Genomic DNA, 11806 nt, shown 5'->3' with positions numbered 1-11806 from the left:
CTTTTGAATGACGAAAACCTGTCTACTGTCAATCCACTTCAAATTTCGACTTCTGATGCTTCTGTTCAGACTGATTTCCCCAGGCACACCAATGTGACTAAAACAATTGTTGAGTATTTCAAGGACAATGCAACAGTGAAAGAAATCACTGAGGACAGTTTTAACTATTACTAAAAATCACGAATGTTTAGTAGGAGGCACCTTTAAACAATCACTGTTTTCATGTCAGTATTAAATAAATGTTTTCAATGACACTTATTTTTCTATTTTGGAATGCGAGGACGCAATTTTTTTTCGAAGGCGTGGGTATTATAATGATTTTACTTACGGATTGAAATGTATCATGCGTTTAACCAATCAGATGCCTCCATTGTTGACCAATCAGTGATAATCAGTATACCCAATTGAAATGATGCATGGTTAGACCAATAAGTGAGAACTTGTAGGGTATATATACAGCCACTCTATCATTCTTGAGAGTTTTTCAATCTGTGAATGACTCAACCGGTCTTCTGGTGAAACTATTCAGTTAGAGTTCTACAAAACAGGGATTTGAGCTGTGTCGGAAAGCAACAGAATTGTTAGCTAGACCACTCAGTTCTTAACCCTGTTTCTGTAGCTTGTGTCTTGGTGACTTCATAGTGTCTTTGTGACTTAATAAGTGTCTTGGTGACTTCCAGCTGACCGGGTATTATACTTCTATAGTGATTTGATAGTTTGCTGTCGTTTACTGTGGTAACAAACAGAATTGTTTGTTTCAATCCATAGTCTACAGCTAATTGGTTATAGAGCGATTTTGTATCTTGATTCTTTGATTGTATTTCTAATTATATAGCCTATTTAGGCCCGAGGAAAATTTTTATACAAGTATACAATCCGGATTGATTTTAAGTAAACGGATTTGGTTTGGTTTCTTAGCATACATTGTTTATGTTCCGTACCGTCGTTTGCTTAGAAGAATTCGACAACGTAAGTGTTGTATTTAATTCTTACTTGATTCTTAGGAAGGAAACCTAAGCGAACTCACGAATTATAAACTGATAGTTTTATTTGTAACTTGAAAAACCGTTACATATCGATGGCCAGTACAAAGTAAGCGTAATCGTCGTTTTGGGTTTTGTAAGAGTCTAAACCGCTGTATGTATCAATATCCCACTGATAATGTTTGTAGGTTTAGTTGGGGTTTACTTTCCGTTAGGTTGGGTCTGATCATTACTGTGTATATATATATATATATATATATATATATATATATATATATATATATATATATATATATATATATATATATATATATATATATATATACAATTTTATTCTACTTTAAAGTCACTAATGTCAAGTAAAGATGCGACTCGACATCGGCTATGGCGCAAGTATGTCCCCTACATTTTCTCCATAGCGTAACAATGATACTTATTCTGGCCTTCAAAATAAAAATGGCGGAAACACTCAGTATAGGATAATCAACTAATCATCTAAAAGTTAAAGAAATACATCAAATATTGTATCAATTATTTATATTCAAAGTATTTCTCTCGTTTTTAAATGAAAAGAAAAAAATACCACAATTTTTTTCAGCCATTGCGTTATGTTTTAAAAGTTTCTTACACGCGTACTAAATTTAAAAAAAAAACCCTGTGCCATTAGATACAACATCTTTCGTCAGGCTGGTCAGAGTGCTGGACGGCCAAGTCGTTTCTTCGGAAGTTACGTCCTAAAATAAAGTGATATAAATGTTTACAAACATCTTCTTTTTTATTGTTATTTTATTTAAAATTTACCATCTTCGTAAATATGTAGGCATAATTATAACTTGCATGTGAGCATTCTTTGAAACCGAGAATTACTCAAGTCCTGTCGTTTCTCTCAATGGTGTCGCATGTCAGTCTGCTCGTTACGATTTGGAGTTGATCCAAATCCTCCATCTCTATTACATCTAGTCATGGGGCATTCACCTCAGCGATCTTTATTACCCTGGCACTTACAAACTCTCTCATATCAAGCGTAAAACATGTCACAACATCTCCCTCTCATCTGCAACGCTGACCTAAACTAAACTAACAAGAGGCACAGGGGCCACATCCCTCATCTGAGCAATAATTGCCTTAACTCTGATCAAATTAGCATTACAGTACTGTAGATTCCTTATTTTACGCGAGTACTTATTTTCGCGATCTCGTTGTTTTGTATCAAAGCGTGGGAATATGAAATCGCGAACGTGGAACTTTTATTCTTATATGTTATATAGTTTTCAACTCTTATAAATTAACAGCGAGATTTCAAAATCCGCGAGGGGTGCTCCTCACGATTTTACGGGGATATTATTTCCTCACTTTTAATTAGGAATCTACAGTATCAAAATCAAAATATCTTGACAACTAAGTACAGTAGATCTTGCTTATTTTTTTTTTAATCTGCCGATTTTTATCTACATATTAATTTGGTAAATATCAAGCCCCTTTTATTGTTTTACCTGTAAAAAGATTTTTCTCTATTCCTATATATCCCCTTCCTCCCCCCTCCCCCCAACCCCCCCCCCCCCCCTCTTTTTTTTAAAGGCCCTGCCGTTCTCAAGGGAATCATGGTTTGAGCAAATTTTATTCTGTACGACTCGTGCTTTCACACAATTTACTGCTTTTTGGACTGGAAATTTTCCAAGAATGTTTTTAAATAGTTTCTCTATCTATTCCTATGCAAATATTCACCGCCATTGTGGCCCTGCCCAACCAATGGGGACCATGATTTTAACAAATTTAAATCTACACTGTCAGATAATACTTCCACTGTAATTTGAGCTTATCTGGCCTAATACTTTTTGAGAAAAAGATTCATAACGATTTTCTCTCTATTCTCCACTGTAAAACTTGATCCCCCATTGTAACCCCACCCTACCCCCGGCGACCATGATTTGAAAAACTTGAATGTTCACTATCTGAGTATGCCTCCACTTAAAGCTGAGCTTTTCTGGCCTAAAAGTTTTTTAGAAGAATAGTTTTAAAGGTTTTCTCTAAGGATGCTTCCGCACAAGTTTAAGCTTTTCTGGCCTATTAGTTTTCGAGAAGAAAATTATCAAAGTTTTTCTCTAATTTTATAATATTCCTATTTCAAAATTTTACCCCCCCCCCCCATTGTTGCCCCGCCCTACCCACGGGGACCATGATTTGAACAAATTTAAATCGACACTGTCTGAGGATGCTGCCGCACAAGTTAAAACTTTTCTGGCATATCGTTTTTGAGAAGAAGTAATTTTTAAAGATTTTCTCTATATATTCCTTTGTAAAACTTGATCCCTCCCTCCTTTGTGGCCCCAACCTACCCCCGGGGACCATGAATTTGATTTAACTTGAATCTATACTATCTGAGGATGCCTCCACACAAGTTTAAGCTTTTCTGGCCAAAACGTTTTTCAGGAGAAGAATTTAATTTTTTTACTATACATTCTTATGTGAAAATCCATCCCCCATTGTGGCCCCACTCTACCCCAGGGGACCATGATTTGTAATTAAGTAATTAATATTTAATATTTTACTAAATGATACTTACTATAGTAGAAAATAATCAATTGTATGACTGTCGGCAAATGATGTTAAATCCATAATTTTCATCGAACCAGATTCAAAATTAAGTAATTCAAATCTGCATCAATTCATTTTTGTTTAGAATTTGTTTTCGTAAAAGAGACGCATTCACACAAACTAAGTACGACAAAAGGTTTCTTTTTTTTCTTTTTATCAAATTATTAACCAAAATAAAAAATGAACGAATAATATATGATTTAATTTGATAATCAGTTCAAGATAGGTATACATGATTTAATTTAAAAATCAGTTTAAATTCTTTTATATTTTATTTTAATTATATTGTGGTCTAATTCTAGATCTGCTAGATACATGTTTAAGATTTATAAAAAATAAACTCCCAAAGGCCTTTGTTAAATCGGGCGGGATATTGCTGCTTTGTTTGTCTAGACATGATATTATTCGTTTGTGTATATATAATTAAAGTTTATTGCTTGTCCAACTTGAGAAAGCCCCTGGATCTAACACTGAATATACAAGATATACACAACGAGTGTGTCGTGTGCCAAGGTGCACGTCAAAGTTTCTATAGGTGTTGAAATCTTAGTATGTACGTGTATAGGACAAGTCCAGTGAATCAAAGTTTATTAGGGCTTCTCGACTTTCGGTCGAAAAGACCTATTGTTTTCGTTCTGTTTCATTATTATTATTCTTCTCGACCAAGTTTCGTCATGAATTTTTTGAAAACGGAACAGAAAAATAAAAATTTAATGTTAGATTCTTTTAGCAATTGTTTAGTTCTCCCGTATGTCCCTTTTTGGACTTCCGGTCTATATACTTCCAGTTTACACATGCAAAAAACAAAATATTAAAAGGACCTTTGTATCTATTTTAATTTTTGATTATAAACAAAGAAAGTTTGGATTTAGATACCAGGGATGGGGTAATTGAAAAAAGTATTTGTAATTGGGTGTAATTAATTACATTTTTCAAAGTAATTGAAAGTAATTTGTAATTGAGTCTGTCTTCAATTACAAGTAATTGAATGTATTTAAATACATTCCAAAAATAATGTGTTTTTTTAATTACTTTTCAATTACATCTCAATTACTTTTTTCCCAAGTTTAAAATATAAAAAAAGGTGTCTTATAATGATAAATAGAATTTATACATGTTTGGCATGGACTTTTGTTTATACAATAATTAAATGTCCCATAATGTTTCATATGTTTATACAACATAACACACTGCCCACGGCAATAGGTAAAGATCTTATTTTGTGGAGGTGTGAACTCCTCTAATACCAAAACCCCCCATTGATTTTAGACTAAAGGGAGTCAAAATATCTCATTCTTGGGAATTATAGCACTTATTATTTATATACTGATATGCTGTACCGCCGAAAATTGTACTATTTAATGTTAAAGAAAATTTTTCTATAAATTTTCTAGAAATCTGATCTGAACTGAATTATACAACCTTTAAAAACATAACCGTACATAATTAAAGCTCTGTATATCTTAATGCTGTTAATATATGTTTATGTTCTCAAGATTTAAAAAAAAAACTAAAGTATTTGAAATGTAATAATTAATTACATTTATCAAAGTAATTGAGAGTAATTAATTACATTTTAAAAAATTAATGTACTTGTAATTGCAAGTAATTGATAAAATTGCCAATGTATTTGAATGTTATTAATTACTTTTCAAAGTAATTGACCCCAACTCTGTCAGATACTTCATAGTATGATATACAAAATTGTATCTCTTGCTGTTTTTGAGATATTAGACTTCAAACTATGAAAAAAGGGGGGATGAAAAAAATAAAAATTGAAAAAACCACCAAATTTTTTAAATGAGGACTGGAAAATGTTAAAACTGTCATAATTATCATATATGAAAAGTTTCGTTTGAAACAATTGAGAACTTCCGGTTTTATAAGTTGATAAAAAAAAATTGTCTATGGGTGTTTTAATGTTAAACTGAATTCACGCTTGCCACTTTTTCTCAAACAGTTTTCAAGTAAATATTTCCATATTTAATATTTATATTGAGGGACCTAATTTGCAGACCGGAAAATGTTTTGAGATAAAAATTTTGAAAGAAAAGGGATCCAGAGGGGTCAAAACTAAAAACAACCCATTAGCTGTATCTTTTTTATTTTTCATCCGTTTTTTAAAATCTTTTTGGTTTTAAGTTTTGAGTAAAGAGTACAATTTAAAAATTATGGTCCGTAAGGCCATTTTTTGACTTCTTATAGGAGTATTAAGGGTGTGAATATTGCAATTTTTAAAAGTTGAAAAAGTGATTTAGAAAGAGTTATCTCGCTTTGCTCAATGAACGTAGAACATTAATACTCTAGGCATACCACGTGTTCTATTTGAGAGAGGAATATTTACTTTTTTATGATTTTTTGGAAATATTCTTTTAGAAATTAAAAGTATATTTACTTTTAAAGTGCTTAAATTATCTTTTTTTGAGATTGCATTAATTATAAGGTTATTTTTCTAATAGGCAACTGATTATATAAATACCAAGGCGGTGAAGAATTTTGAAATAAAAAATAGATCCGATTTTACCTAACATTTACAATCAAAAAAGGGAAAGGGAATGTCGAAAAGCCCTTACTTTTTGTTGAAGACAAAAGAAGTTCTAGTTTACATTTGAAATTCTTAAAATATCATTCCCTCAGCCTGGGTTTAAAAACCATAACGTCTACAAATTAAAGATACATGCATGTAAGAGTAAAACATAGAGGCTAATTAATCACAGAACCAGTAGTTATTTTATAATGAGAGTTAATCATTTAAATATATTTATAAGCGTTAGGGTAGATATGTCAATTACTGTGAAATCATTAGATTTCGTGGCGGCTCAATTTTTGTGAAATTCGTGGGTACCTCTCATCCACGAAATTACATCCTCAACGAATTGATAAATTAGGGTAATAAAATCATATTTCCTTTTGAAGATATATCAGAATATACAAAATTACGTCCCCACGAACCTGTTAAATTTTATCCATCCACGAAAATTTGCCCCCAGGAAATTTAATGATTCCACAGTACCCGGCCGGGTACATCATACATGTATGTACATGTATATGTATACATCATTTACAATTGCCACATGTAGTGAATACGTCACCGGTAATTGTGTTATTGTTTGTTATAGAATTGATAGTTTAAAAATCAAGTTTCTATACTACTATATTAAAATAATAGACTCAAATTTTTGGGCTTTGATACCAAGAAATCGGAGGAGTACTGTCTTTTGTTTTATATATTTTTAATATTCTATGTACTTGGAGATTACCAATTTATTTTTCTCAATCAGGCTTCGCTAATTAATAATCAACGAAAATTCCTTTAAAAATCCGGAAATCGTCTGAATTTTTCGTATTTTACAATTTGGCGCATGCGCATTACATTCAAGCTTAATCACGGGATGCTCTTAAATTCTTGTTTGTGAAAAGCGTCGCCTTCTTTAACGTGCCCTATAGCAGCAAAGCCCGGTGTAATCGCAATGTATACAAACTAATCTGCACGTACAATGGCGTTCAAGATTGGGGATTCGCGTCGCGTTGGAGGCAGATCGAGGTTCAATTGGAAATTCAATCTGGACGATCTTATGAGATCGTAAGTTATTGATCAATTTAATAATCTAGATGGACAGTGTGATCGCGACGGAACGTGCCATCTTTAGTATGCAATCGTGGCATTATTGTATCTAGGCCTAAAAATTACGTTAGAAAACTGACGAGTTGTATCATCTCCTATCCAAAAACTAATAATGCCAAAAAATTTAAGATCATCTACAATATCATACCTTCTCTAATCGAGTTTACTTCAGGGTGTATCGAAATTTGTTAACTTGTGTTTAAAATGTTGTTCACTTTCCACCCGATGCATAAAGAATACAGACATAAATTTGATTTAAAGGAATTTGTTTCTCTTTTCCATCAGGAATAGCAACCAGTAGAAAGCTGAGTTGCATACTACGAGCTAATTTCCCAGACATTCACACGATACAAAAGTGTATGTGAAACATGTACTTGGTAAAAATAACAGGGTCTACGTGTGGCGATCTGCTCATAAAGCGTATAGAGCTGTCACCATGACCGAGCCTCTGATCAGTAACAACAACAATATAATATACAATAAGATATTTATATAAAAAAATTACAGATACACAATAAAGAGTCGGCAAGATACGACGCGAGGCGGTCCTTAGGCTCTAATTCTCCTGTCTCCACCCATCACCATGCTACTCTGAATCATCTTCCGGTCGTCCACCATAGGCCGTCAGTCACCATCACCTCTCAGGCCAATACACAGAGCCTCGTCCATGCATAGAATGTGACTAACCCCGGGACCTTTAATTATAATGCTTACATAAGTACAATGTATTAATGACCCTAACCGGTCTCCGTATAGTACATTTAAACAGAGTGAACTCTCGATACTTAGATATATGTTTACACCGTAGCGAACGGCACATGTAGTTAAACTACACTATATACTACATACAGTGCCCGCAACGTTATTTTTTACAAGATAAACGATAGGATAGGATTCACGCACGATAGGATAGCATTAACGCACGATAGAACAGTATACACGCACGAAAGGATAGGATTAACGCACGATAGAACAGTATACACGCACGATATGATAGGATTGATACGCGATCGGAAAGGATAAACGGTGTTCATGATAAAGGTATGATCGCTTTAAACGATATTTACGAACAAACTGATAATGGCAGAATGTGATTTACGTGGAATTTCTATTTAGTAACAATTGCCGAGTTGTTAATCATCGCTGCATCATATATAGAATGCATAAAAATGACCAGTTAATTTTTTTTCCAACTAAAATTATAAGCTTTAACGATCGATAAATTTTCTGTAATGTTAAAATTGTTTTCATTACCGAACACCCTAGCCGATCGCCGCGAATATATCAGCCCGAGATTAAATCACTCGGAAAATAGCGGGTTTATTATATAAATCCAACTCTTGCATAAAGTAAATATAAAATATATCATAAGTACATTTCTTTCTGTATAAGAACATGATGCATTAAAAACGAATCATTACAGACAAGTTAAATAAATATTTACGCAGATACACGTTCCGCGTACGATTTGTTAACATTGTTTTCATTACCACACACCCTAGCTGATTGCCGAGAACATTTCAGCCTGAAATAAAATATCACACGGAAAATAACGGGTTCAAAATACAACCCGGGTTTTAATTAAATATAAATTATATCATAAATAGTTTTGTTTCTGTAAAATATTATATTGCATAAAAGTTAATGTTTACGCAGGTATACACTCTGCGTACGATTTAATATATTCCATATACAGGTTAATATGTTACCTTGTTCCTAAGAACTTCGTTTTTCATTTTTAATGTTAATAGATATGATTTACATATAATATTGGTTAATTTTAATCTAAAAAATTAAATAATTAGTATCCTGACGGAATGTTGGATAGGATTTTACAATTTTTGTTCGATAAATATTCGTATACGGCGCACCGAACGAGTTGCAACTTAGTAATAAATTTACTTCCTTATGAAAAGGCACGAAACGATTAACACGATAGGATAAACGGAAGAATTGTTGAAAATAAACGATAAACCTGATAGGATTAACGCACGATAGAACAGTATACACGCACGATAGGATAGCATTGACGCACGATAGAACAGTATACACGCACGATACGATAGGATTGATACACGACACGATAGGATAGGACTGTAAAAAATAACGCTGCGGGTACTGTATATAAACAAAACAGCCTATAATGCACAAATATTGCGATATATACGTGGCACACACGTGGCACTGTTAAACATACAACGCTAAGGTAACATTCACGTGGCAACTCTTGTCCGCTATTTATAGTAATATAAAGTGGCACTTATAAGCTTTAAGAGTTACAAAAAATGAAAATGAAATATATAAAAGCAAACTTACCCCGTCTGGAGATTTAGTTACTAGGCAATTACAAAATTAAATACACACACGTGGTCAGATCCGTGTGGGGAAATCGTGCGCTCTGTCCAGAACTGCAAAATTCAAACCTTATAAAGCCCTAACAATGCGGGTAGAATGACCCAGGTTGAGTCTATCATGCTGACCAATGCCAAACTGAAAAATATGAAGCTCCATACGGGATTCAAATAAAAAGTCTATCAAAACACTGTGGTTCAGTACGGGATAAATTCACTAAACATAAAACAACTTACACTACTGTTTTACAGCAATTACTAGGATTTGATTGTGACAAGAGCGGAGTGCATGTTTTCAGAATGCAAGCCCAAAGTTTCAGTCATGATCCGGGGATGTGTTACCTGGTATTGACCTAGTAATCTGTGTAAGGTAAATGCTGAGAAATACATTTTAATATTAGATGAAAAATTGTGGCCTGTAATTGGCCGTCATTTCCCCGACAATTCCTCCACATTCCAGTATAAAAATGCCCCTATGCATCAAACCTGTATCGTAGAGAGACTCAAACACAAAAACAACATTCACTCTTGCTTGCATCATATCACAAAGTACCATAAGAATGTGAATTTTCTTATCGTGTTGAAGACGGCGAGTTATCACGCCTAGCGAAGTATCTCTCATTGATGTTTGCCGTTTTCCGCAACTGCTTTAGGCAGGATGCTGTTTTTTTTAATTATACACATATTAAATGGGGATGTACATTATTTTGGTCAAATTTTATTTTTCTATTTTAATGTTTAAAATGCTTCAGTAGGCATTTTTAATAGGCAACAACAATTTGAGTGTCATTTGTTGAGTTACAAGCGAATAACACACCCCTGCGGATGTGTTCGGAATGTTTTCTTTACCGTTGCTAAGTATGTGATAAATCCAGAGGTGCTCGAATGAAAGTTCACGAGACTTCACCGAGATTTGTTCAGTTCCTGTGAAATGTCGAGCGGAAGTGTAAGTGTTCGGATAATATTCTAAAAATACGTAAGTACTGGTCAATTTTCATATCATATCCTACTTTAATTTATTTTAAAACATCAAAATCTATTAAGATGTATGTCTCTATTTCACCATCTAGCAGTTATTTAAATTTAACGATGATATTCAGAACAGAGTTATCGTTCGTGTTCAACTACGTGTAGAGTTGTTGAAAATATAAACATTGGGTTGCTCAATAAAACCATAGCCATGTTTGATGCTTGTGGTGTGCAATACTATGTTTTTACAAAAATAATGGGTGAATGTTTTGCAATGAACCTTGTATATCGAGCCATTTTCAAGGAACATTTTTCTACATAAATTAGTATAGTCTCTTTCACTGTTGATGTTATTACTAGGTCAGGCGCGGATCGAAAATTAATTCCTAGGGGGATATCTACTACTCATGTTAATTGTTGCAACAGCAGAAAAAAATCTATTTTTTGTATTGTCACATTTATTTCTAGAACACATTTTATCCACCAATTAATGAAGATAAAGTTTAAAATCAATATACGTCTAGAATTTATATTTGTTAACAAGTACCTAGATTCTATAAAATAGACTATAAACACGAGGCACGATTTTTAGCGCGAAACTGAAAGGGTCAAATAAAACCACGTGGTTTAAAATTTAAATGACAATAACATTCGCAGGGGTGTAACAGAGCTTACAATTTTTCGGTATGTTATCGAAGCATTTGTTTACATTTTGAATGTTGTAGTGAAAATTCCAGTTTTATAAGTCAAATAAACGTGTTAATCGTTAGGAACTGTTTATTTATGCTTAAAAAAGATTAAGACTGGTACCCAAATTTCATTTGATCATTAGAAATGCATTACTAAAGCATTGTAAATAATAAAAGCAGAAGAATAGAATTTGACCAAAATCGTGACCATGCCCCTTTAACAAAAGGCAAGAGGTTTAAAACCTCGGATTTAACAGTTCTTAAATAATTAAAATGTAAGGTAACTGACTATAATTTGCAAGATTGCTCGTTTAGAAAGCGGTGAGTGGTACATGTTTATAAAGGAAATTAACATCGGTAACCTGTATAATAGACTAATACTAAGATTATCTTGCACATATAGGGTTGTTTTACTTCACGTGCTCACCAAACATTTGTGTTGTTCATACAACGTGAATGCGTTCACTTCGTATTGTATGAACCCAGCATACTGAGTATAAAAAACACGACAGTTAATCTAAGAAAGAAAAACGTTTCCGTTTTGTTTTCTTCAAAGAAAAACAAAATAATAATTAAAAAAATTACATGTAGTTT

At 33.1% G+C, this 11806-nt stretch overlaps 1 pseudogene; it reads right to left on the bottom strand.

Annotated features, from left to right (window-relative positions):
• Nucleotides 1-1313: 1313 nt before the first annotated feature.
• On the bottom strand, nucleotides 1314-6257 carry LOC128169793 (uncharacterized; annotated as a pseudogene).
• Between the last annotated feature and the right edge of the window lie 5549 nt (nucleotides 6258-11806).

The sequence above is a fragment of the Crassostrea angulata genome, unplaced genomic scaffold, assembly GCF_025612915.1.
Source record: "Crassostrea angulata isolate pt1a10 unplaced genomic scaffold, ASM2561291v2 HiC_scaffold_215, whole genome shotgun sequence".
NCBI lineage: Eukaryota > Metazoa > Mollusca > Bivalvia > Ostreida > Ostreidae > Magallana > Magallana angulata.
This window is presented reverse-complemented; position numbering and strand designations above follow the sequence as displayed.